The following is a 27,306-nucleotide window of genomic DNA, read 5'->3' on the forward strand; positions in this document are numbered from 1 at the left end:
GATACAGATCTACTTTCTGAAATATCAGGTTAAAGATGTTCATAGAAGTCTGAGGAGAGGAGGGGGGGGGGAGAAGGAGGAGTTATCAAAAGAGTAAGGAACATGCAGAAAGACACAGAGGGGGAGATTTATCAAACATGGTGTAAAGTGAAACTGGCTCAGTTGCCCCTAGCAACCAATCAGATTCCACCTTTCATTCCTCACAGACTCTTTGGAAAATGAAAGGTTTAATCTGATTGGTTGCTAGGGGCAACTGAGCCAGTGTCACTTTACAGCATGTTTGATAAATCTCCTGCAGAGAGCTTCTATTAAGTGTCAAATCTCACCCAGTGCACCCAACTTACTTAGTGCTGCTCTATAATGTTCTGAGGTTCTGTGGTTAGATAAAGTATCACATAAACATGGCCTTGTCCATACTTCTAACTGAATTAGCTAAATTTCTCCACAAACGTATCAGGCTAAGCGAGAGGAACAGTTTACTTAGCAGCTGAGCTCTGCTACATCTGTACATTAGAAGGCATGTTTATAGTGTCTCATAATTGTGCCATACGTTATTATTCACAATGCACAGGAAAATGAGTCTGAACAAAGCCCGAGCCGCAATGATTACATTTACAAAGCATAATTGAGTTGCATAATTATTATAATGGCAAAGTGCATTTAAAAGTCACGGTGAACACATATAAATCGGGAAAATCAAAGACTTTTCAGATGATGTCAAATCTAACCCCGGGACACATTAACAAACTAGGTCATAATGTGTTCTGTTACCGAGAAGGATCCCTATCCTGTATGCAGCAAGTCACTAGGAGGGAAAGCAACATACAGTCTGTATTGACGCTTGTCACAGCATTGTCACATCCTGTACACACACGGGGATGGGGCTCCCACAGCTCTCACGCTATATGTCACTGAATGGAGACTCCAGTGCTTGCTCAGAAGGATAGGGACAATTGTGTAGATTAAAAAAAAAAATGAAATAGAGACATTATACTGAGATCACAATCCCTCCACAGGCCGCTGTAGATGTGGATGAGATGGTTAGCAGCAAGAGCCACATGTAATAGAAATGGCAAATCTTATACCAGCCTTAAAGGGATATTTCAGAAAAAAAAATTACATTTATTTTACATAGTTATATGAGTTTGTAATATACCTTTTATTTTAGAAAATGTTTATATATATATATATATATATATATATATATATATATACACACACTCACCGGCCACTTTATTAGGTACACCTGTCCAATTGCACGTTACCACTTAATTTCTAATCAGCCAATCACATGGTGCATTTAGGCATGTAGACATGGTCAAGACAATCTCCTGCAGTTCAAACCGAGCATCAGTATGGGGAAGAAAGGTGATTTGAGTGCCTTTGAACGTGGCATGGTTGTTGGTGCCAGAAGGGCTGGTCTGAGTATTTCAGAAACTGCTGATCTACTGGGATTTTCACGCACAACCATCCCTAGGGTTTACAGAGAATGGTCCGAAAAAGAAAAAACATCCAGTGAGCGGCAGTTCTGTGGGCGGAAATGCCTTGTTGATGCCAGAGGTCAGAGGAGAATGGGCAGACTGGTTCGAGCTGATAGAAAGGCAACAGTGACTCAAATAGCCAACCGTTACAACCAAGGTAGGCAGAAGAGCGGCTCTGAACGCACAGTACAGAGATGGGCTACAGCAACAGAAGACCACACCGGGTGCCACTCCTTTCAGCTAAGAACAGGAAACTGAGGCTACAATTTGCACAAGCTCATCGAAATTGGACAGTAGAAGATTGGAAAAACGTTGCCTGGTCTGATGAGTCTCGATTTCTGCCTGAACATGACAATGAGTTCACTGTACTCAAATGGCCTCCACAGTCACCAGATCTCAATCCAATAGAGCATCTTTGGGATGTGGTGGAACGGGAGATTCGCATCATGGATGTGCAGCCGACAAATTTGCGGCAACTGTGTGATGCCATCATGCCATCATAAAATGAAGATGCGAATGGGGTTGACGGGGACCACGGCCGGCAGGATTTTCGAATGGTGATCAACTTAGGAGGGATGGCGAGTATAGGGTCTGTGTCTGATAGTGGTTTTTCTTTTTCTTTTTTCTGACGCTGGAGTTGTCCTTTAAGAGAACTGAGGTACTACTGTAAATAGATAGATAGATAGATAGATAGATAGATAGATAGATACAAATAAAAAAGTTCCAGCAGCACTTTGCCTGCAGGTATTAGCGGGTGCCAGCAGATCCAGGTCAGAGACCACTGACCAAACGTAGATAAATGTAGAAAAGTCCACAGCACTCCAGATGTATGCCAAAGTCGTGAGGTGGTTTATTCAAAAGAACATGTAGAAATAAACCGCAAACACAAGCGCGACGTTTCGGTGGCCCATGCCACCATTTTCGCTTGAAAATGGTGGCATGGGCCAACGAAACGTCGCGCTTGTGTTTGCTGTTTATTTCTACATGTTCTTTTGAATAAACCACCTCACGATTTTGGCATACATCTGGAGTGCTGTGGACTTTTCTACATTTAGATAGATAGATAGATAGATAGATAGATAGATAGGAGATAGATAGATAGATAGATAGATAGATAGGAGATAGATAGATAGGAGATAGATAGATAATAGATAGATAGGAGGTAGATAGATAGATAATAGATAGATAGATAGATAGATAGATAGATAGGAGGTAGATAGATAGATAGATAGATAGGAGGTAGATAGATAGATAGATAGATAGATGATAGATAGATAGATAGATAGATAGATAGATAGATGATTGATAGATAGATAGATAGATAGATAGATAGATAGATAGATAGGTAGATATGCATTTTAAGGTCAATGGCTTAAATGAAGAACTAAACTATCTGTTCTTTTCTTTCTGCAGCGCTGTAGTGTGTTCCATGGATCTATCCTTATAAATCGGCTTTATTGTTCAGCCTGTAACTTTTGTCACTTGCATGAAAGAAGTGGGAGCCTTCTTGTTATATAACATTGTCTATTTCCAGCGTGTAATGGAGCTGATCATTTGCATGATGAGTAATTCCTGACATATATTATAATTTACAATATCGCTATTAATACATCTTGTATCCTTCTATGGAAGGCACAGGAGATTTGTTCTCTGCTTCTATGCACCAGATGTCTGTCTCTCCCACTCTCTCTCTCTCTCTCTCTCTCTCTCTCTCTATTTTTCTACTTTCTCCACTTTCTTACTCACCTGACCATGCAGGATTTTATGTGCCGCCAAAAGCAAGAAGAGTACAGGTGTAGCAGAGCTGACCCTGTCAGTTTTATGCTCTGAAGGAAATGAAGTAGGTTTACCTGTAGCCCTAACCCGGACTACTCTCTCAGTTTTGTGTCTTAGTATCTGGACGTTTCTATACAATCTTGCAATTTCTACCACCTACTGTATACCGATTTGTATGTGCAGTGTCCTTGTACTCTTATCCCTGCTACCAGTGGCGTAGCTACCATGAAGGCAGGGAAGGCGACTGCTATGGGGCCCCTGCAGAAAGGGCGCCCGAGGAAGCCTGCCCTGCCTTCATGGTAGGTATTGACACTGACATCCGACCACTGTACCCCCCCCCCCCAGGGGTCCAGTGGAAGAGGGAACCGCCACTGCACTGTTCAGCCCCCTCACTGTAGTGCCGGGTGAGCGAGCTGAACAGAGGAGCAGGACCTGCCAGGTCCTGCACGGCACAGGAGAGGGATGAAGGACCTTATGGTCACATGACCCAAAGGTCCTGAATACTTCTATGTGAAGATCAGCCCGGACTACAGGAGAAAGAGGGGGGAAGCCTGGGAGCTGTAAGTGCTGTGTATGTCAGTGAGTGTATATATGTATCTGTGGTGGGTATATGTATATGTCAGTGTATGTATGTATCTGTGTATATATTTATATGTCAGTATGTGTATGTATCTGTGGCTATATGTGTGTGTGTGTGTGTCAGCAATGTCTGTAGCACTGGTGTATATGTGTGTGTTTGTGTATGTCAGTTGTGTCTCAAGTGACTGACAGGTTGGCTCCCAAAGATGTTCTGCAGCAGCTTCTATTAATGCTGGGCTATAAAAGAACCCACCATTAATATCTGCTGCATTTTCTTTTATTTCTGGTTGAGTATTTCTTATTACAATGAGATGATTTCCCTGTGTACAGTCTATTCATGGTGTATACATCAGCACTAGTGTAATCACATTACAGCGTATATATGTCTGTATGTCAGTGGTGTATCTGTATATACGTTAATGGTGCCTCTGTGTGTGTAAATGTGCGTCATTGTCTGTGTTTGGCGGCGGGGCATACAGGATTTATGGGGCCCCATACAGTTTTTTGCTATGGGGCCCCATGAATCCTAGCTACGCCCCTGCCTGCTACGTTAGATCTAACGTTGTCGCATGGCTGAGGAATATCTTGTAAGGTGTCTGAGTTTCATACATTTCTTGTATGTCCTGCCATACACTGAGATATATCGGAAGTCTAAGGGCAAACATTGGTGTGTATTTTCCACACTTAGCTGTCATATGTCAGGAAAGTAAAGATAATGGTCACATGACCTTCCCACAAAGCCGCTATAATTTTATGTGTTCTCCGAGTGAGAAGTATCCCAGGTTCAACCAGATTAGAATGAATCCCTGCAAACCTAGGTCCAAGTCTCTCTCCCAAGAAGGGCTGGAACATTCGGGCAGGGAACACTGGCAAGTCAAGACAGGTAAAGTTTTTAAAGGACTCTCCTGCAACACTTAAATCTTTAACCCTAATAGGACTGGGCCACTTTCAAATTTTGCGTTTTTGTTTTTCCCTCCTTGTGCTCAAAAGGCCATAGCACTTGCATTTTTTTCACCTAGACACCCACATGAGCCCTTATTTTTGGCGTCACTAATTGTACTTTGCAATGACGGGCTGAATTTTTTCATAAAGTACACTGCGAAACCATTCCCATGCTTATTGCGCCATGATGTTTACCGAGTTTATCGAGTGCCGAGTTGGGATCAGCGCCATTACGGCGCTGACCCCGGACGGGGTAAGATGTGGATAGCTCCTCCGGGACGTCACTAGACACCAGGGAACGGCTGCATCAAGTAATCGGATGCAGCTGTCAACTTTGAGTGATGTGCCGTGCCAGGTGAGTATATTGGGGGTGGGGGGATGGTGGGCGCATACAATTTTTTGCTATGGGGCCCCATGAATCCTAATTACGCCCCTGGGTCATATACTATTATTGTACGGGCACTATCTGCTGTATATGCCTACCTTTGCTTCTTCCACATTCTACTGGGTGTTTGTGCTAGAAAAGCATTATGTTATTTCTGAGATGAGTCACTGATCATTGTTCTGTATGGGGCCCAGATAGGATGCCAGAGAAACCTGATGTCACCCCCACTTACATCATTGAGTCATATAAATAGACACGGACAATAGTATTATATTAGCAATTCATACCCTGAGCCATCTCAAGTATAATATAACGTTAGTGGTAAGGAGTTCTATAGCTTGTACTGATGTCTTAAGAAATTTTTAGAACATTTGTTTACCGAGATGAAGACAGTATTCTTAGAAATCTTTCAACTTGTCACAGTGACATTCATATCTATCTATTCATTGAAAATAATGCAAGCAGAATAAGATTTTAAGGACTCTTCTACAACACTTAAATCTTCAAGGACTTAGACAACAAAACATTATTCAGAGTCTTTACTTAGATGAAGCCCCCATGGCAGTGGTTACAGTCTTCAGTCTTCTTAGCCTTGATGCCACAAGGTTTCCTGAACTGGATTTGGACTTCTCTGCAGATCCTCTCATCTTGGATGGAGACCATTGGCGGACGCTATTTTCAGGTCTCTCTAGAGATGTTCCATTGGGTTTAAGTCTGACTGGGCCACTAAGCTGCTCCTGTGTTGTCTGAGGTCCAGCATAGGTTTCATTGAGAATATCTCTGTACTTTGCTCCAATCAGCTTTCCCTCAATCCTGAGCAGTCTCCCTGGTGCAACCTCTGAAAAATAATCCCACAACAAGATGCTGCCACCACCATGCTGAACTATAGGGATGGTATTGGGCAGGTGATGAGCAGTGCCTGGTTACCTCCAGTCGTGGTGCTTGGAATGGAGGCATAAAAAATGTAATATTGGTTTTATCAGTACAGAGAATCTTGTTTCTCACATCTTGAGAGTCATTTAGAGGCAGCTTTCATGTGTCTTCTACTGAGAAAGTCTATGATGAAGCCCAGATTGGTGGAGGCTGCAGTGATGGTGACCTTCTAGAAGTTTCTTCCTCCTCGTTCTTTTCTGTTCTATTAAAATCTCGAATGACGGTGAGGGGGTCGAGGACCCCAGAGATCCCTTTCATTAAATTGGGGTGCATAGTTTTTGGCTGTGTCATGATCACTAGATTGTCCACTTTTATTCAGCTTACCTGTTATATCAAGCTTGTGTTTTGTGTTCTCTTTGCACCTACACGTTTTGTTACTGTGAATTGTATATGAGAGGATTGGTTTGGTGTGTTGTCGCACCACCTTTCCGTTGTTCCTAAAATAAAGAATTAAAAAAAAAGAAGAAGTTTCTTCCATCTACACACAGGATCTATGGAGCTCAGCCAGAGGGACCATTGGTTTCTTGATCACCTCTCTTACCTAGGCCCTTCTCACCCAATTACTTAGAATGGTTGGACAACCAGCTCTTGGAAGAGTCCTTCCTGGTTGTTCTAAACATCTTCCATTTACAGTAAGAATAAATTGTAGAGGCCGCTGTGCTCTTGGGATAATTTTCAGTGCAACAGAAAAGTTTTGTCCCCTTTTCTATATCTGTGCCTCCACACAGTCATGTCTCTGAGCTCTACAGGCAGTTCTTTCCTCCTCTTGGCTTGGTGTTTGCTTTGATATACATTTGCAAAACATTTCTAAAGCCAAAAGGTGTCTAAATTCTGGTAGAAAAATTGTAAAATATTAAGCCAACTAATAGCTAGCACAGACATCTCAAATGAATCAACTCTTTGCGATGGATGGAAGCCGGGTTGGAGGATGCCCAGATGGCAAATATACAGTAGTGAGAAACCCTGATTCAAATAAAATGAGCTACTCAAGTGCAAGGGGTCAAATACTATTATTGTAGAGGCACCCTATGTTGTTTGTGATTACCATGGAGATCGGCCAATGGTCATTGTTCTGTATGAGGCTCTGTGTATATTGAAGAGAAACAATGAGGTTCTTTTCAGGAAATGCTTCATGGGAAAAAATATGCAAATTAGTTCTCCCTGACAGAAGAAGACATCTCCTACTAGGCAAACCAGGGGGGGTCATTGTGGCGTGTGGGACGCTATCTTGCTACAACAGTGTGGTCACCAACCACCATTGCTAGGCAAAACAGCTTTTGACTATTTATATACTTTGCATAGGATGGATCCTATATAGTCTTACTGATTTTATTATATTGCACTTGCACTTTATTAAAGGTTTTTAGTACAGCATTGATGAATTACTATGATATTTGCTTAGTCCCTATTGCTACATAATTTTGAATTATTGTGATGCTTATGTTATGTTGCCCCTCCACCTTGTTTTTATATGTTGATTTTAGGGGATGTCTTGGGAATTATGGATTAATAAACTTTTTTTGATTAATTCTACATTCTTTGTGGTATCATTACAATAAGGGTTTAGTTTGGGTTTTTATGTGAGGAGTAACCCTTTATTTAATTGGTTAATGTATTGGAGACCTTATTAATTGGTTGTGGGCTTTCATTACAGAATCTAGAATTCCTAAGCATGTGATTTTCCATACCTTGCAGTGGCACATCTAGTTTTGCCTTATGACTGCCTGAATAAAATTCAGAAGCCTGGCAAAGCTGGGTGATGACAAGATGGTTAAAATAACAAAAATATTAGTAATCACCAAACTTTCTCAAATAAAGATGATCATCCCTATAAAGGGAATCTATGTCTCTTTAGCGCATGGGGTCCTGAGAATAAAGGTCATTTTCTTACCTTCATCCTAGGCACTGTTTTTGTGTACTTTGTTGTTCAATCCCTATACTTATGAGGTGGTTTCATGTACTGGGGATGGGGCTACCTCAGTGCACTGATCCACCCCCCCGGCCAGGCCACCCTCCTAATGAATATTTGTCCAGGCCCCAAAGTGCTGTCACTGCAGAGCACCGGCCCTAATTTATTTCAATTAGAAGAGGTTGGATCAGTGCACCAAGGGTGGTAGTCTGAGCCAATTGGGGCCCGATAATAACTGTAAACGAGCGCCAATCTGCTAGATCTGCGCTCGTTTACGGGGCCTATTATACAGCCGGAAAATCTGCATGACTGCATGGACATCGTTACCGATTGGATGAGCGGCCTGTCAGCTGAGACAGGCCGCTCTGTGGGACCCAATGAGATGTAGGCTGCAAGAGGAGCCCTGCAGCATGGATAGGTAATGTATAGGGTTTGGAAATCGTCAGCCGCTGGCCGCGCACCACTGATACACGTAGCAATGCACGGTTGGCACCCGACAATTATAGGTCCAAACCTATATCAACGATCAGCCGATGATCGTTGTCATCGGCTGATCGTTGTGTTTATTACACGGAGCGATAATCAGACGCAAAGGGCCGATTCGGCTGATTATCGTTTCGTGTAACAAGGCCCTAAGGGATGGCCCAGCCTGAAATGTGATGCCTACTGTGTCTCTATGTTCTTGTACTGTGTCTGTTGTTCTTTTTGTACTGGAAACCAAATAAAGCAATGTGTTTTACTTGGTCCTTAGACATGAGCTGGAGTTCTTTCTTCCTCGAGAAGATGGAGAAGATGCATGCAGCTCTAGGGCTGCCAGGAAAACATGATTACTGCCTATTGCTCTATCGATGTTTTCCACAACTTCCTAGGGCTGCATCCAACCTCTTCCTCCAGCCACCGGGAGTCAAATGCCAAGCGTTCAGGGTCAGATGAAGGCAAGATTGATCGAAATTAGTTTATCTCGGCAAGCTCACTTAACTCTAGTAACAAATTATAATACTTCTGCCACTGTGTTATATCGTAGCGGTATGCCATCAATGCCTAGCTCCAAATTACATCACATCTTTTGTTCTTTCTTGTGTCCTGCTGATGAAACCTATATACCACAATTTTTTTTTATTAGGGTATGTTCACACTGAGTAAAACAGGTGGAATTTCGTGGCGGAGCCCCCTGACGCAGAATCCCGCCTGCCTTAGTGTTACACAGTGTCTCTATGGGATAGCTCGCCCTCCTGATGCTCTCCGCTCAAAGAATTGACATGTTTGTGTGGAGAGTGGTGGAAGCGGAGGCGCGTGAGCCACCCCATAGAGACACTGTGTAACACTGAGGCAGGCGGGATTCCATGGCCAAATTCCGCCTGTTTTAGTCACTGTGAACAGGCCCTCAGACAGTAAAGGTTTATCCGGGTTTCATTTACAATTAGGAAAGTTACAAATTGTGATGGAGATCTTGTTTATACTGTAATCGTCAAAAAAATAAACACACCCGTTTCATCATTGTTTATTATTTTTTCATTTAATTTAAATTTTTTCCGCACAAACATAAAAACTTCAGGATGTTGTACAGAGAAGCATATTTATACTGATCACAACGAGAAGTGTTTCTGCCTTTTACATCACACAGGGATAATATACAGCAGGATATCATCTTTTAATCACAACACAAAAAATATAAATTTTCTGCCAAAAAAAATAAATAAATAAATAAACTTAAATACATTGGGTTTGGGCAATGCAAATGCCAGAATTATTCATAAACTTTTTTTGCAATTTGTTTTTAGGAAACAACAAGAATTTTGGGGCTCTCAAAATTCTACTAAAATTCGGACCATTGTTATTAGTTAACAAGCACTGAATGATTCATCTAAAATATCTATAGGATTTGATGCAATGTCACTTGGATGACTTTGCCTTAGAAATGGCTATGCCAGTGGCTTGACTGAAGGTTGGCACGGTGGTATAAAAGTCATAAAGTCCTGCTCAACTCTCTACTTACATACCCTCTAACTTTTGGACTCCCCACTATAAGTCAGAGTGGAGAGTTGATAATAAAGAGCAGCTTCCACTGTGGGAGACTCAGCAATACCATGTTTATTCATTTGATTGGGTTCCATGTAATACCAAATTTTCCCTGTAGTGGCCGCTGCAGAGGAAATGTGCAGCTGCCAGTAGCTTCCCTAGTGATCACAACTGATCACCAGTACATCTCCATTTAAACAATGATATAAAAATGCTTAGATACAAAGTCTAAGATATTATTACCTGTATCTTTACATTTGTATTGGAGTGCACCCATCTCCAGGTCTGGATCTCAAAAGACAAGATGGGTGAATAAATATCAATGTCAGTCCTATAATGCAAATATATGTAAATAATTACCATTCCCCTTAAGAAAGATTACTATTTGTAAGGGGATTTTCTTTAACATTTACACTTTATGCCCAAGTGTTCTTAGAAAGCAATGCCAAAATGTAATGTTTGTCACGTCAACTTTTCTTTGGCCTTCTAGTGTATACGTACTGAGCTACAAAGGGGGATGAATTGTGTCCTGATCACTTTCTTAAAGGGGTTGTAGAAAAAAACCCCATCAATTTCATATACCGTTTTAGTGAAGTCTAAGTTGAAAGAGGGGGACACTTTGTTCAGGAGATTGGTTACAAAGCACTCCACTCTGGAGGACCTGTCCGATTTTACACAGGTAGCCCAATCACAGGTAGTCCAAGAGACATATCAAAAAGTTTTTATTGGTCAGTGTCTGACTGTTCAGACCTGCACCAATCAATACAATGAGCGGGAGAGGACTCTGTGCCAGTCAAAAAGACGTTACTCATGAGGCCATCTTATTACGTGACACACAGCTAGAAGAGGACTGTGCTGAGTGCGGACCTCTCCCGCTGTTGCTTGAATACACACTATAGACTAGCAAGCAATATGTAGTTAAAAAGATTATGCTTGACCATCTCAATGGCTGCCCTAAGATGGACAACAGAGCAAAATGGAAAACACCTTTAATAGATCATTGCTGGGGGTCCTGGCAGGGCAACTGTTTGTGATCATCTTATCATCATCTAACAGAGATTGATTGTCCAAAGTAGAGAGCCCCTTAAATTTGGTTATTATTTAATAATTTAATAATGCATAGCATACCAAAGCATGGTGTCGCATTCACCATATTCGGTGACCTCTAACTCTAACTAGCCTAGAGCAGCAACAAATGTTTTTTTGGTACATCTTGTCTGAGGCAGCAGGTCCTGTTCTTGACCCGCCCCAGCAGTAAATTAATTTTGACTGTATAGTTGGAATGTCTCTTTAAGCCCTTGATTTGTCAGCTAAATTGTTATACAACTATGGCTGAATGACATGGGAAAGAAGTGGAGCCCAACCACCAAGGGCCGCCATGATCTCTAGAATAAAAAAAAGTACTGGTATCCTGTTGGCCTCTTCTCTTCATAGCACTGACCAGGTTCTGTGCACGGCCATTTACTGACTGACTCAGACAGGATAGTGTCCCAGCTAGTGATTGGCTGAGCAGGCTGTCACTTCAGAGATGAGAGGACAGCCTGCTCAGTCAATCAGTGACTGACTGAGACTGGACATTGCTGCAGCCAGTGATTGGCAGAGCAGGCTGTCTTCTCATCTCTGGAGTAACAGCCTGCTCAGCCATTCACAGACTGATTGAAACGGGATAGCGTTGCAGCCAGTGATTGGCTGAGCAGGCTGTCACTCCAGAGATGAGAGGACAGCCTGCTCAGCCAATCATTGGCTGCAGCGATGTCCAATTTCAGTCAGTCACTGATTGACTGAGCAGGCTGTCCTCTCATCTCTGGAGACTGGACATCGCTGCAGCCAGTAATTGGCTGATCAGGCTGTTACTCCGCAGTCACTGTCAGAGACTGGAGACACCAGAGACACAGAGCAGGATAATGGGAGTGGACTTTTTTTTTTTTTTTTTAAATATGTGTGGCTGCTATCGTGAATGAATTTTAAAACAATGCTTGTAAAAATTTGCTTCGTTAACAAAATAATTTTTTGCAAATTTTGTTGCAATTCCAGCTTCGCTTACTTCATAAAAGTTACCATTTCCAAAATTTCTCATGATTTTGTTCCTTTTAGGAAATAAAAAAAAATTTAAGTATAATTTATAACTTAAAAAATTGAAATATTTTACAACAGCAATGGGAGTAACAGGGCAAAAAACTATACATGAGGCCAAAGCATACAAGTATTTGCGTGATCCTTGTACTTCACTAATGCGAAATATAGAAGACATTTGCCCCACATCAATAACGCATCATTCCACCACTATACAGCAGCATCAAAAGCAAAAAAACAAACAAACAAAAAAAATCATTAGAAAGATTAACAATTGAGGAACATGTAAAAACGGCAAATCACACCGAATAAAGGTACTTCAATGAAACCGATCAATGATGTATGTCCAATGAGGAGCGATCACACAGCCACTTCTATCACTTGTCACAGCTAGGTACAACTCCAGAAAGGTGTCCATACCGAGTACTGAGAACATATCATCATCCTCTTACATATCAGCGGTGTGATCTACTACAAGGGCTCTGAATTTGAGGGTCATCGGGACGAGCAATATATAGTATTTAGGTCCATGATGTTCTGTATTGTTAAATGTTACATAATGCTATCGATCGTGATTTATCATATGTCTGTACATGTACATAGATGTATAACCATAATAAACAAAATCCGAAGCAAACTTGAAGGTGGTGGCCACCCTGTCCACCATAGTCTGAATATATGCTGCAGTCCTTTCCATATCTTCCATAGACTTTGACCCTTTTATGCAGTAATATAGTATGGGCTGCATCCTGGGGCAAGTAGTAAGTAGAGATAAGCGCAACTGGAGCATGTTTGAGTCCAATCGTTTAGCATTTGAATATCGTTGGCTGAAGAAGTTGACAGAGGTTGGCAAAAAATGAATATAGCTTATGGTCTATGGCTGTATCCATGTTTTCCAGGACTTTCTACGGCTACATATTCAAATGCCGAATGATTGGACTCAAGCATGCTCAAGTTACACTCATCTCTGGTAGGAAGCCTTCTGACCCTGTCTTTGGACTGTAAAGTGAGTGGCACTGCATGCAGTATATAAGCACCACCACTCTGTATGTACAGGGAGGCTGGTGATACATCATGTTGGGGGCCTTTACATATGTAGTTTTACTAATAAACTTAGCGTAATACTGCAAATGTGGCAACCACCAACATGATGTTCCTACAGGGGCAGAGACTCCTTTGTATGGCTGGACTCCTTGCTCTCGAGCAGTGCTAAGTGTTCTGTGTATATGTAGGCTACCTGATCATCATCTAGTGGTTTAGTAGACATGAGCAAACCGGGTTCGGGTTTGAGTCGATCCGAACCCGAACGTTCGGCATTTGATTAGCTGGGGCTGCTGAACTTAGATAAAGCTCTAAGGTTGTCTAGAAAACGTGGATACAGCCAATGACTATATCCGTGATTTCCACATAGCCTTAGGGCTTTATCCAACTTCAGCAGCCACCGCTAATCAAATGCCGAAAGTTCGGGTTCGGATCGACTCGAGCATGCTCCAGGTTCGCTCCTCTCTATGGTTTAGTTATTGGACTGTATACTTTATCCCATCACTATATGACATTTCTATAAACTATTTCCCAGATGAGCTTGTGCTAAGAAACGGAGCTGCAGCTAACAGCACTAAGAGGCGTTGAGCAGAACCCGAAGTCTCACATCAAAGACGTAATGGGTTTCGTAGTGAACAAGACTCGTATTGGACAATGCAGGTACTGATCATAGCTGTACCCTAATGGAACGGAGCTAAAAATCTGAAGGATCTGTCCCTGGTCCTGAAATCTTACTTTATTAAAGGGGTAGTACTGAATTAGAATTTCAGATTTTTTTTTTCCATTTTTGCATAATTGGTAGGCTCTTGTTCGGTTTCGCACCTTGTATTGCAGGTTAGCCGCAAATGAGCAATGCTGAGTAGAGATGAGCTAACCTTGAGCATGCTTGTGTTCATCCGAATCTGAACATTCTGCATTTGAGTAAACCCGAGCGTGCTCGAGGCTCGCTCATCTGTAGTCCCGAGCTGTAACACCAGATACAGATCTCTGCTATGAACTTCTAAATGGATGCAGCTTTACTTTAAAGCAAAAGTTCAATCCACATATTAAAGAGGTTGTCTGGGCAAAATCAACTTTTCCCCTATCAACAGAATGGAGAAAAAGTAAGAGATTGCGGGGGGTCCAACCTACATATCCCCACGATCCCTGTATTGGGTCCTGGCTTCTGTGCTATGAAAAGAGCCGTGGGTATGGCACATAACCTGTGGCTCTATTCATTCCTATGGAGGTGCCGGAGGGAGCAGAGTTTAGAACTCTTCCAGCTCTATTCATTACACAGAAAGCGAAACACATTGTTGGACTCTCGTATTTGTGTACAATATGGTATCTCTTCAGGTTGTACAGGTTTTTTACATCAATCAGCCATAATATTTCCAACATCTGAAGAAAGTACCATGTATTATCCCCGAGACAGCGGTACCTGTCAAAGGGTATGATGTAATAGGTATCTGAAAATACAAAGTGCAAGGACCTGAGCAACTTTGACAAGTGGCAGATTGTAATGGCTAGATGACTGGGCATCTTCAAAATGGTAGTTCTTTGGGGTAATTCCAGTTATGGCCAAAGAAGAACAACCAATGAACCTATGACTGGGCCCTGGCCCTCTAACAAATGTCACTTTGACACGTACCACCTACCTAATCATTGTACAGACCAAGGCCCCTGTTCTGGGTGGTGGTAATACCTAATGGCAGTGGCCTCTCAGCAGCCTAATGCCCTGGCCACACGCCAAAAATTGTTCAGGAATAGTTAGAGGAACATGACAAAAAGTTCAAGGTATTGACTTGGTCCCCAAATTCTCCAGATCTCAATTTGATTGAGCATGTGATGGAAAAACAAGTCTGATCCAAGAAGGCCACCCATCACAACTTACTCCCATCAAGCAAAGTATCCTTTCAGAGATCTTGGGGAACCTTGATGGGTCCTTGAGGTCTTCAGTCCCTTGATGGGTCCTAGAGGTCTTCTGACCCTTCATTGGTCCTTGATGTTTGATGAACCCTTGATGAGTCCTTGAGGTCTACAGTCCATTGATTGCTCCTAGATGCCTTCTGACCCTTGTTGAGTCCTTAAGGTTTTTGTCCCTTGATGGTTCAGAGCAACTATATTTTGGGGGATCTAGAGAATATATTCAGGCAGGTGGTGTATAGTTACGCATCATCGGTGTGGACCCTTTCTTACATGTATCCAGAATAAAACAGAACGTCTTATGTGCTAATCATTCTGTAGTAGCAATAAAGTACCTCCTTATAGTTAGAGGTAGGTAGCTTTCCAGGTGGCAAAAACTTTGTGTCCATGATTGTCACTGTTTTTCACTAACATACAGATGTAGCAGAGCTAGTCTTGCAAAAGAGAAGTGCATGCAAGCCTCTGGCTGATATAAAGAGATCGATGTATGGCGCTTGTCCTGGGAGCTTCATACATAGACACGGCCATGTAAACCAAGTCAGTCCAACCCCTTGAGATCTGCTGTTCAGGTATCACTTAAGGTTCCTGGTTGATTTTGAGGGTCAGCATATAGTCCTTGGTAACACCCTGCAATAGCTTTATGGCAATTATGAGCTTAGCTCTCTTGTATCTGACAAATGTCACTCTGCTCTGCTACATCTGTATGTTAGAGGCTGGTTTGCTTGGTATTTTGAATAAACAACCATTATATACAGTGGTCGGCTATGTACCGCTGTATGTGACATCTGCAGGTAGACATGTGTCATCGAAGGACATCTTGGTACCGGACAGGTAGGTGTCCGTCACAGTAATGTCATCCAGCTCTGTGCTGAAGTGATCCGGGCTACCCCCGTTGGACGACTCCTTGATCACACTGTAGTTCAGGGCCACCCCGTAATTTGCCGGTTTCTCCGTTCGCTTCTTCTTGCACTTGCACAGTTTCTTGAAGGCGGCTCTGAATTTCTGAGACATGAGGTTGTAAATAACGGGGTTGATAGCGCTGTTCAGGTAAATGCAGATTCTGCAGAATAACACAAAGGAATTTTCAACGTAGGGACTGGACAGGAAAGAATTGACCACAACCAGCGTCCTGTAGGGCATCCACAGAAACGCAAACAGAATCACCACCACAGCCAACATCTTGGTAACCTGCGGAGACAAAACCGAAGAATAGATGTAAAATACAGAGGAGCATGGTTACAAGACCAAATAATATCACAATAATGGGGGTCCAAGAGCTCCTGCCCCCTACCCCTAAAAATGTGGCAAGTGTTACCCCTCTTTTTGGGAGAGATTTGGGCTTGGCTCATAATCTTCAGCGATGTTCCAAGGGTTTAAAGGGGTAGTCCAGTGCTGCAATGTTACTGACACAGACAGCTTCACAAAGTCTAATGTACATTCTAATGCTAACATACCGACATAGGAGGAGGCTCAGCTTGGGTTGCCCTAAAGGGGTATTCTGGCGAAAATCTTTTTCTTTCAAATCAACTGGTTTAAGAAGGTTGTATAGATTTTTAATTTATTTCTATTTCAAAATCTCAAATCTTACAGTACTTATCAGCTTCTGTATGTCTTGCAGGAAGTGGTGTTTACTTTTTAGTCTAACACAGTGCTCTCTGCTGCCATCTCTGTCCATGTCAGGAACTGTCCAGATCACTAGAAAATCCCCATAGAAAACCTCTCCTGCTCTGGACAGTTCATGGGGCACTACCATATACTTTTTAAAGAAATCAGCAGTGGTTATATACACAAGCAATTTTTCTACGTTTAAATCAATGTTATACATATGGCAAATAGGTTTCTCCCATTACTACACATGTGTAAAGTTGCTTGCTGTCCACATTCAGTAGTAGAGAATCCTTTGGTGCTTGCATTGTATGGTCAGCTCTCCTGTCACACAGCACCAAGACCTCTGTAACGACACAGTGACATCTTACTGACTGAATTATTACATAAAAAAGAGCATTGTCTCCAGGTAAGCTGCAGAGCTGATAATATAATTAACAAAAGTTAATATAATTAGTCTAAGTTAATTTCCCTCAGTTGATATACAACCTGCATGATGAACAGGCATCTTTCCTTGTGTGAGTGCAACAGAGAAATTTACTTTTTAATCAAAGTAAATTACAAATCTGGATAAGTTTCTTAAAATAGTTGATTCAAAAACATGGAGCACTCCTTTAAGCACCCATTTGTGTTTAAAATACCCATTTATCATCATTGATTTTGGAGCTATGGAGACTCGAGGTCAATCGCCCATTTGCCCCTGTTATAAGTCCATTGTTATCTTTATTCCAGAGATTAACCCTTTCACGACCTGGGGTCACTGATGCCTCAATGCCCAGGTCGTTTTAAGATATCAGCTTATGGGATCATAATGATCCCATAAGCTTATGTCCCTATGTCTGCCCCCTCTCCGCTGTCCCTTGCCGCTGTCACATTCTTGTGGCAGTGTCAGGGGAGAGAGGGGGAAGAGCTCACAGCTGCTCGCCCGGCGTGCACCCTGCCTTACCTCCCTCCCCCAGCTAGCCAGCCTCTTTAGCCAGGAAACCGGAAGCCTCCATGGCTACCATCGGGGCTTTGTGATCACTTCGCAAAGCCCCGATGGACACCGGCAGACAATTCTCTCTCTGTAGAGGGAGAATTCTCTGTCTGGAGCCCTAGAGATGCTGCCATCATGCTGACCGCAGATGACACAGGCGCAGCTCCTGCGCCTGTGTCATCTTGGATCGTTAATTAACGTTGCTGCAGCATCGGGTATAGGCTGCAGCGACAAGAATTTACAGTGGATCGGCGGGAGGAGGTTAAACTGAAAAATAAAACAAAAAAACTTGTGATGTATAGAATAAGATGCCGTAATACGATGCTACTGTGCACAAAGACATATAATACAGCTGTGTAGTATTACAGGAACCTTACATGCGTCAATATACACCTCTTTATCCATTGTTAACAACATGACTGGTGATTTGGGGATTTTAGGTCCAATAGTTCTCTAATATCGCTTTATAGAATAAAATCAGCGCCATCTCAGCCGGCACCGCTATACTGAAGTGATATTTGCATATTTTCCTGACACCAGATGATACAATTTCAGTATAAACAACAAAATCATAAAGAAGCAATAGATTGCAATCTGTCTCCGAAACAAGAACATCACAGCAATGTACTATACCCCAGCAGAACAATGGCTGTACACAGCGGCTTGTCACCACTGCCGACACTGTAATCACTCAGGAATACAATAAGACGCGGATCCCTCCTGTCTGCTTGGCCCTCCCTGGCCCGGCCGGACCGCTTAATACCTTCTGTTAGGAAAGTAGCCAAGAATAAATTCTCTCACATTATTCTGCTATAATTGAACTTTTCAGCCAAAAATTATGGATGAAAATGTATTTAAATATAATTGTCCCCCCCTGACGTATAGTGAAGTATGAAGGATTTGTTACGATTGTTGTGTCCAAGCCTTTAAGTACCGTATACCACATGGTAGACCAGGGTAATTCTGCTATATCCCGGTATTGTCGGCCCCTGCAGTCCACAGTGTGCAGAGTATAATCTGCAGATTTACAGCGATATATAACAAGTTCTATTGTATGGGATGGGTTATTTATAGTGGAAATTGCTCTTGATAAATCTGAAGTGCTGTAGATATTTTATGGTCACAATAAGTTGTATGTGAATAAGGGAATATGTTATTAAACCTTCCTTGTTTCTGGTCCTACAAAGCAGTTGGCCTTAAATGGGTTATCTAGGATGACAAAAGCATGGTTATTTTCTTGCCAAAACAGCGCAACCCCTGTTCTCAGGTTGGGTGTGGTATTACAACTGGGCTCCATTCATTTAAAGGGGTTATCCAGTGCTACAAAAACATGGCCGCTTTCTTCCAGAGACAGAACCACTCTTGCCTTCAGTACAGGTGTGGTTGGCAATTAAAGGGGTTATCCAGCGCAACAAAAACATGGCCACTTTCTTCCAGAGACAGTCCCACTCTTGTCTCCAGCTTGGGTGGGGTTTTGCTGCTCAGTTCCATTGAAGTGAATGGAGCCTAATTGCAAACCACACCTGAACTAGAGACAAGAGTCGTGTTGTCTCTAAAAGAAAATGGCCATGTTTTTGTAGCACTGGATAACCCCTTTAAGCTCCATTCACTTTAATGGAACTGACTTATAAAACCTGCACCCAAACTGGAGACAAGCATGGTGCTGTTTCTGGAAAAAAAAATGGCCATGTTTTTGTAAAGCCTGGATAACCCCTTTAAGCCTTCGTAAAAAAAAAAAAAAAAGGCTCCTATATAGGGATGGTCTGAACCTGCTTCGGTTCAGGTTCGTACGAACCCGAACTCTCGGAAATGATTCCCGCTGTCTGCCCGCTCCGTGGAGAGGGTGGATACAGCGGGAGGACGGCCTGGAAAACTGGGATACAGCCATAGACATAGGCTGTATCCCAGTTTTCCAGGCGGTCCTCCCGCTGTATCCACCCGCTGCACGGAGCGGGCAGACAGCGGGAATCTGATACCGAGCGTTCGGGTTCATACAAACCCAAACCTCGGCAGGTTCGGACCATCCCTACTCCTATACAATCTTACATTTTCTAGTTTCTAGTAGACACTCCTGTTAATTGAAAACCATTCCGGGTAGCTACCTAATAATGCTGAGTGAGAGAAGGCCAAGAGTGTGCAAATCTCTCATCAAAACAAAAGGGGGCTAGTTTGCAGAACATAAGAAGTATCGCTTTTTTTTGTTTTTTTTTGCCTACATGATCCCATATGAGTTCCTTCATTTTATATCTTCAATATAGTTACATAGTTGATAAGGTTAAAAAAAAAATCTGTACTTTAAGGGTGGGTTTACACATCCCCTATCCACTGAGGCTCCTGATCCCCGTAGGTACCTCCGGGAGCCTCAGATGCAGCTGCAGAGTGGAGCAGGTAAAGTAGGCTCTGGGTGGTGAGGGGTTAAGGGGGCAGCATTTACATCAGATGACAATCCTGCTGTGGGTATGTCTTCTTATTGAAAATAATGGGATCGTATCCACTGCAGATACAGTACGTGTGAATGCAGCCTTAAATAGAACTCCGGCCATTATGTTCCCGCACCCCCCTGCCGGCCCTGTATTTTTAGTTTTGGACGGACTCCTCCTTTAAAGGCGTTTTCCTGCCAAAATAGACTGATGAACTATATATAGAATAATTCATCAGTCACTGATTGGCAGAGTGCCAACACCCAGCACCCCACGATCTACTGTATGGTCTATGATCTATTACACAGTGAATGGAGCTTGAAGCAGTGTGTCTGTCCTGCTGGTCTCCCTTGACCATTGGGTCACCCCACTTTGCCATCTAGGTTAGGGACTCCCATGAGTCAGGGGCCGTGTGTAGGCTTATACAATTTCATTGAATGGTACAGTATACTGACTCCTGTTAGTCGTCATGTTCCTGAGAAGCAGAGGCTGCAGCGTGTGGATGTGCGGCCACGTCCTCCTCTCTCCATAGAATTAAACCTGCATTATGATTATGGCATCGGAGATAATTGGTAATTAGGTAATTAGAGAATGAAGAGAACCAGAGTCTTTATTTCTCTATTATACCTCAATGGAGGATTTGCATAAGTGATGCACTTATCATCTCTTACATAAGATACATTAACTCATTTGTAATGGAAAAAGACTGCCAGTCCACTATAACTGATGGGTGCCAGATCATGAAAACATTCATATTAGAAGAAAGTATTGTATTCTTTCCAGTCTGACACAGTGCTCTCTGCTGCCACCTCTGTCTATGTCAGGAACTGTCCAGAGCAAAAAAGGGTTTTCGATAAGAATTTGCTGCTGCTCTGGACAGTTCCTGACATGGACAGAGGAGGCAGCAGAGAGCACTGTGTCAGACTGGAAAGATTACACCACTTCCTGCAGGACATGCAGCAGCTGAAAGATTTGAGATTTTGAAATAGAACCAAATTACAAATCTGTATAATCTGAAAAATTAGTTGTTAAATTCACATATACCTAAGAATGACAATGCTAGTAGTCCTGCTATAGCAACTGGTCTTCCATCTAATCTTGGGAGCATTTTCTTATGTGTTTGCTGGTGGTTTGGGTTTATTTTGATAAAATAACCATTGACCCCACTGTCAGGGTAGATGTTCTTCATTCAGGAAGGGGAGATTTATCAAACATGGTGTAAAGTGAAACTGGCTCAGTTGCCCCTAGCAACCAATCAGATTCCACCTTTAATTTTCAAAAGAGTCTGTGAGGAATGAAAGGTGGAATCTGATTGGTTGCTAGGGGCAACTGAGCCAGTTTCACTTTACACCATGTTTGATAAATCTCTCCCCTAGCGTATACAGTGAGAATTATAGCTGCCATTATGTAAGAACTGTAATATTCCATGAGATGTAAATAATGGATGGCACGCGGTGTAGCAGAGGCAAAATGTGGCCATAAACATTGTAAAAACAAACACAAATGAAAAGAAATAGAAGATGTATCCATTTATATAACTGTGTAAATGAATCGAACTAAGTTGTCACAGTCTGTATATCGTGCAGGCCTTCTCAGGCTCTTTCTCTCTCTCCTCTTCTGCACATAGTTTATGCCAAGCCCTGCCGCCACATCCTGTGTTTTGTCCTGATCTAGCTGTTACTAGAGACAGAATTCTCCTAACAACAGGCACTTGAAGGGAAGAGAGACACCTAGTGGCCAAGAGTTTCTCTGGGTTTAGAAGTATTTTTTGGTAAAAAGGGAGTTACAAATATGTTATTTGCCTAATAAACCTAATAACAAAGTTTCTTAATATCGCCTGGACTATTCATTTCTGCAAGAAAAAAAAAAAAACTACAGTGACTCTTTAACAGATTTTGGTTAAGGACAGTATGTTTGCCACGGGTGTCCCCTATGGCTAGACCAGATATGGTAACTTAAGCTTACTGGGGTTATCTCATCATATTGTAGCTTCCATGGCCCACAGCATGATCCAGGTCATTTTGCTTCCGGGTCTTCTCTAAATGTCAATTCATCCAATACACCATTGACTCCAGGGCACTACAATGGGAACAGCTATTGTTATCTATTCAGATTTATAGAGGGTCTTTCTACCCAAGTAAAGTATATGGACAATTGTTGTCTCATGAAGGCTACTACTATAATTCATTACCTTTACCCGCCATGGCTAAACACCTCTGAAGTAGACGCACTTCGCTAATGTTCATTCGAGCACTATAGTGACAATGTAACGCGCCACCCTCTTCTGGTCTCTAATGGATGAGTTTCATTGCCTTGTGAGCAAACACAGACACTTGTTCTGCAATATGTAAATTACCTTTATAGGAGCTGGAACATAATTTTTTATTTTTTTTAGCTGCGATTATGTTTTCTTTCATATTGGCACTTAGCGGCTCTCACTCAATGGCACCGCGCATTCTGTGGGGGATTTTTTTCTAATTCATTTTAGAAAGAGGTTACTATGGAAATAACAAATTAAATTTGTGTTTGCCACAGAAGACGTTAAGAAAAAAACAAAACAAAAAACAATATCCTTCTTGGCTAAATGCTTTATGAAGAACAGGTGAATGAGTCCAGCAGGAAGAACATGATGAACCAGTTGTTGTATTTGGGCTTTGAATAGGTTTTTCTTATTCAAGGAAAAAAAGCAGACATGTAATATGACTGTATGGATATTCTCAAGAATGTGCCCGCCTGCTGAAGGCGATCCACAATGTTCCTCAAGGGTAAATCAGAAAATTAAGGGCAGCTGTCCTTTGCGCACCTACTGCTGTATATCCACAGTGCTGCTTTGAGAGGATTCATGGCCAGGAAAAGACTTCAAAATGGCACTGGCTGGATGGAGAGAAACGGAAAACGAACAACTCTGATTAGAGAAAATGCCCCCTGTGAGTAACTGGATGTAGCTGCATTCTCGTATAGGGTATGTAGTAGTAGAGATAGTGAAATGCAAAGGTTTAAACAGTTTTCAGAGCTCCCAGCATCATAATGATATATAATGCCGGGAGATCAGTGAATCTGGCCTGTAGCGCATGTTCCGTGCACGGAACGTGTAAATAAGGCCTATATTAGAGCAGTCCCTTTATATATTCTGGTCTTATGTCCTGCTTATTCTAAGATTCTGATGGCAGTGTATCTGGAATGGGGGGGGTTGGATAATGGGTCTAACTGAAAGCAAATTTTGCACAAGGTCCCATCTGCCTTAAGGCTAGCCCTGAATAGTTTTAACCCAACCATCAAAAACAGAAGGCAGGGTTTAAAATCCCTGCACCTCCACTTATCAGCTGATTGTAGAAGGTATGGCATGCTTACAGTTTAATTACTTAACAGACACAGTGCCATACATTTGGTAGTGGCTGTACCTGGTATTGCAACTCATATGATTGAGGTGAATGGGATGAGCTGCAATACATGTTCTAAAATATAATATAATATATATATATATATATATATATATATATATATATATATACACACACACCAGCCAGACCACTGCTTTTAGAGCAGAGCGATGGTCAGCATGTCAAAAAGGGTAGGAAAAAAGCAGCATATCGGGAAAAGGAGTCAAGTTTGATAAATTAATGTATCTACAAAGATATTTTATAGTGATGAGCCCGCCTTGAGTATGCCTGAGTTGTTCTCATCTGTAATATTTAACTTGACAAGCCCTAAAAGTATAACTATATGAGCTGAGATGGAATTACCACTTTAAGAGAGAACAGCTTGCTGGCGCCTCCTCCCCTGACATGCAGCACCGGCGGCACATGTCCTGCCAGCTCTCCTTCAGTAAGACCCTTGACTCCAGCCTTTCCTACTTGGATATTATAGTTGCACTCATCCATATATTCCGTTTTTATGGACTGTAAATGGTCATGACCCGTTTTATTGAATTTCACTGAACGTGCTTCCCGGCCATAGTAGCTGCTTTTGACTACGCCAGTCACTACAGTACTGAGCTGTATAAATAATAGATAGTCATGACATATTAATCTTCAGTTTCTAAATCTTAGTTTTTTTTATCTTCTGTATCCTAGACGCTGTAACGCTTTGTGATGACTGGTACTGTGTCTTTGGTCACGTTCAACCCTCAATGTTACTGTTCTATTTCCTTCAATAATAATACATTAAAAAAACATGAAACAAAAATGTTTCCTTTTATCTTTTTTTTACCCTGTTAGCAGCTGTGTATCCATCATCACGGATCCTATGTTGCATGGCATATACTGTATGATAACCACTATGATGATTGTGGGTAAAAAAAACAAAACAACATACATCACCTCTGCTGTTCTCAGTGGGAAGAAGCTGAATTTATTAAGCCCACATTCTACAGTATACTGAGAATTCTACATAGAAATGCCAATGGGTTCCACCCTCGATAAAATAAAGTGACTCTCTACCCAAAATCTTCCCACCCCAAACTGCTTGTACCTTAAGATAGCTGCTTTTAATCCATGATCTGTCCTGGGGTCCGTTCGGCAGGTGATGCAGTTATTGTCCTAAAAAACAACTTTGAAACTTGCAGCCCTGTGTCAAATTGGCGTGCCTAGAGTGTCTAGAGTGTCTGTGCCCTAGGCCTGCATCGCCTCTCCGTCCTTCCTCCCCACCTCCTTCACCATTAGAAATGCCCCCAGGCAGGATTTCTCCTAATCATCACCTGTCTGAACACTGCACATGTGCTGGATCGTTAAGGCACCTGTGCAGTGTTCAGACAAATGATGAATAGGAGTAATCCTGCCTCGCCGCAGGCATCATTCTGCCTCCAGCCACAAGAGGCCGCTCTCTTCCCCATAGTTCTGGCGCTCAGAACAGAGAGAGGAGACACCGGAGGACAGCTCTACTGAAAGCAGATGAGTATATGGATTTATTTTTTTAACATAGGGGTCTATGGCTACATGGGTTTTTTTCCAATGGAGGTCTATATCTACATGGCGGGGGGCTTCCTAACAGGAGTCTATGGCTACCTGGGGGGGGGGGGGGGGCTGGAGGCTTCCTATCGGGTCTACGGCTACATGTGGGGCTTCCTAACAGGGGTCTATGCCTACATGGGGGCTTTCTACCAGGGGTGAATGGCTATATGGGGGGCCTCCTAACAGGGACTATGGCTACATAGGGGCTTCCTAACAGGGGACTATGGCTACATGGGGAGCATCCTAACAGGGGGCTATGGCTTAATGGGGGGCTTCCTAAAAGGGGGCTATGGCTACATGGGGGGCCATCCCAACAGGTGTCTATGGCTACATGCGAGGTGGGAGGGCTTGCTAACATGAGACAATGTCTACGTGTGTGTGTGTGTGGGGGGGGGTGCTTCCTATTAAGGGGTATTGGCTAATTGAGTAATCTAACCTGCTGATAGCCCCCTTAATGTGCACGGGTCACCGAGGAGGAAAGTATGTCTCTTACCTTCCTCCTTAGCGCTGTTCCTGGGCAGTTAGTAATTGAATCCATGGCCCGGGGCACCGTTAGGAGCACTGCCCCGCTCCCATCAGATCAGCAGTATGGGCGTTGGGCAGTGTTAGAGTACCCCAAATAAATGCTCAAAAAGCTTATTCCGAGACTTTTATCCAGTAATTGGCAACGGCTAAAGGGAACTGTGGCCAAATTTTAAACATCCATTACAAGTACTAAAACTTCTCAACCATAAGTCATCATCTGGATTTCTGCTAAGAAGTAAAGTATCTAGATTATTCTATTACGCACGGTTAACATCATGTATAGTATATACCCCCAGATCGCCCCCAGTCAAAGACAATTCGCCTTGTGCAGACCCCCTATTGACAAAGGTAACACAGGAGGGATCTATGGGGACAACCAGACACAAAGCCGCTCATGATATCCAAATAAGCTTCTACCCTCAGCTTGTTAAAAGTTACACTTCTACATTTTCCATAACATCTAGAGTCCATTTTATTATTAAGATATTTAATTTAATTTTTGGTTTTTACTTCTAGGATTAATAGGTTCCTTATTTTTAAATATAGAAGATGTGTTATGTGGGTTTTCAAAATTTCACATTGCATGTGTTCATTTTTCTATATTTTTTTATTTTTGGATTATTGTATTGAAATGTTGGCAATCCATTAATAATACATTCAGTTTTACCCCTATCCGTAAACTGTGAATTTCTTTAAAGCGACTCTGTACCCACAATCTGAGCCCCCCAAACCACTTGTACCTTCGGATAGCTGCTTTCCAGATCTGTCCTGTGGTCCGTTCGGATGCAGTTATTGTCCTAAAAAAATACTTTTAAACTTGAAGGCCGTGCCAAACAGGAGTATCTGTGCCCTAACTTTACACAACCTCTCTGTCCCTCCTCCCCACCCTCTTCATCATTAGGAATGCTCCAGGCAGATTGCCTCCTATTTCCCACCTGTGGCAGCCCGGCACATGGGCTGGATCGTTAAGGACCTGCAATGTTCAGCATGGAGAAAATGTTCCAGTGGCATTCCTAATGATGAAGAGAGTGGGGAGGAGGGACGGAGGGGTGGTCCAAAGTTAGGGCACAGATACTCCCGTTGAGTATTTTTTTAGGACAATAACTGCATCACCTGCCGAACGGACCCCAGGACAGATCTTGGATTAAAAGCAGCTATCCGAAGGTACAAGCGGTTTGGGGGGTCAGATTGTGGGTACAGAGTCACTTTAAGGGTGGAATAATGTAGGCTGGTCAAAAAGAAGGACTGAAATTATTATATAGCAGCTGTCTTATCTGGGTCCTTCCAGTGGCTCCCAATAATCAGATACCCCCCAGGATGTACTGTAGGACTGAACTCGTAACCCAATTTACATATGTTGTGACTCCAAATGCACCGGAGTCACACAGATCTCCCAGCAGCAAAGTGGTTGAAATGCTGAACACAGATTATTAAGAAACTTTGCATTAAAGCAGTCATCCGGATACATAAAATATACAACAATTACAAAGTCAATTACTTTGTAGCTGAGTGTTATTTCCAGTTTGGCAGACCCACGGCTCTATTCATTCCTATGGAGCAACGGAAAAAGCGGAGCACGCCAGAAAAGTGTTGTACTCTGCTCTTTCCATTGGCTCCATAGGAATAAATAGAGCCAAGGGTCACGTGCCGTAGCCGCGTCTCTATTCATATTACAGAAACCCAATACAGTGATTGGCAGGGGGCACAGAGGTCGCATCCCCGCGATCTCCTACTTTTCCTGGAATACCCCTTTAAAAAAGGTCAGGGAGGAATAGAGGTATGTTTCTT

Source organism: Dendropsophus ebraccatus, chromosome 2 (genome assembly GCF_027789765.1).
Source record: "Dendropsophus ebraccatus isolate aDenEbr1 chromosome 2, aDenEbr1.pat, whole genome shotgun sequence".
Taxonomy (NCBI): Eukaryota; Metazoa; Chordata; class Amphibia; order Anura; family Hylidae; genus Dendropsophus; species Dendropsophus ebraccatus.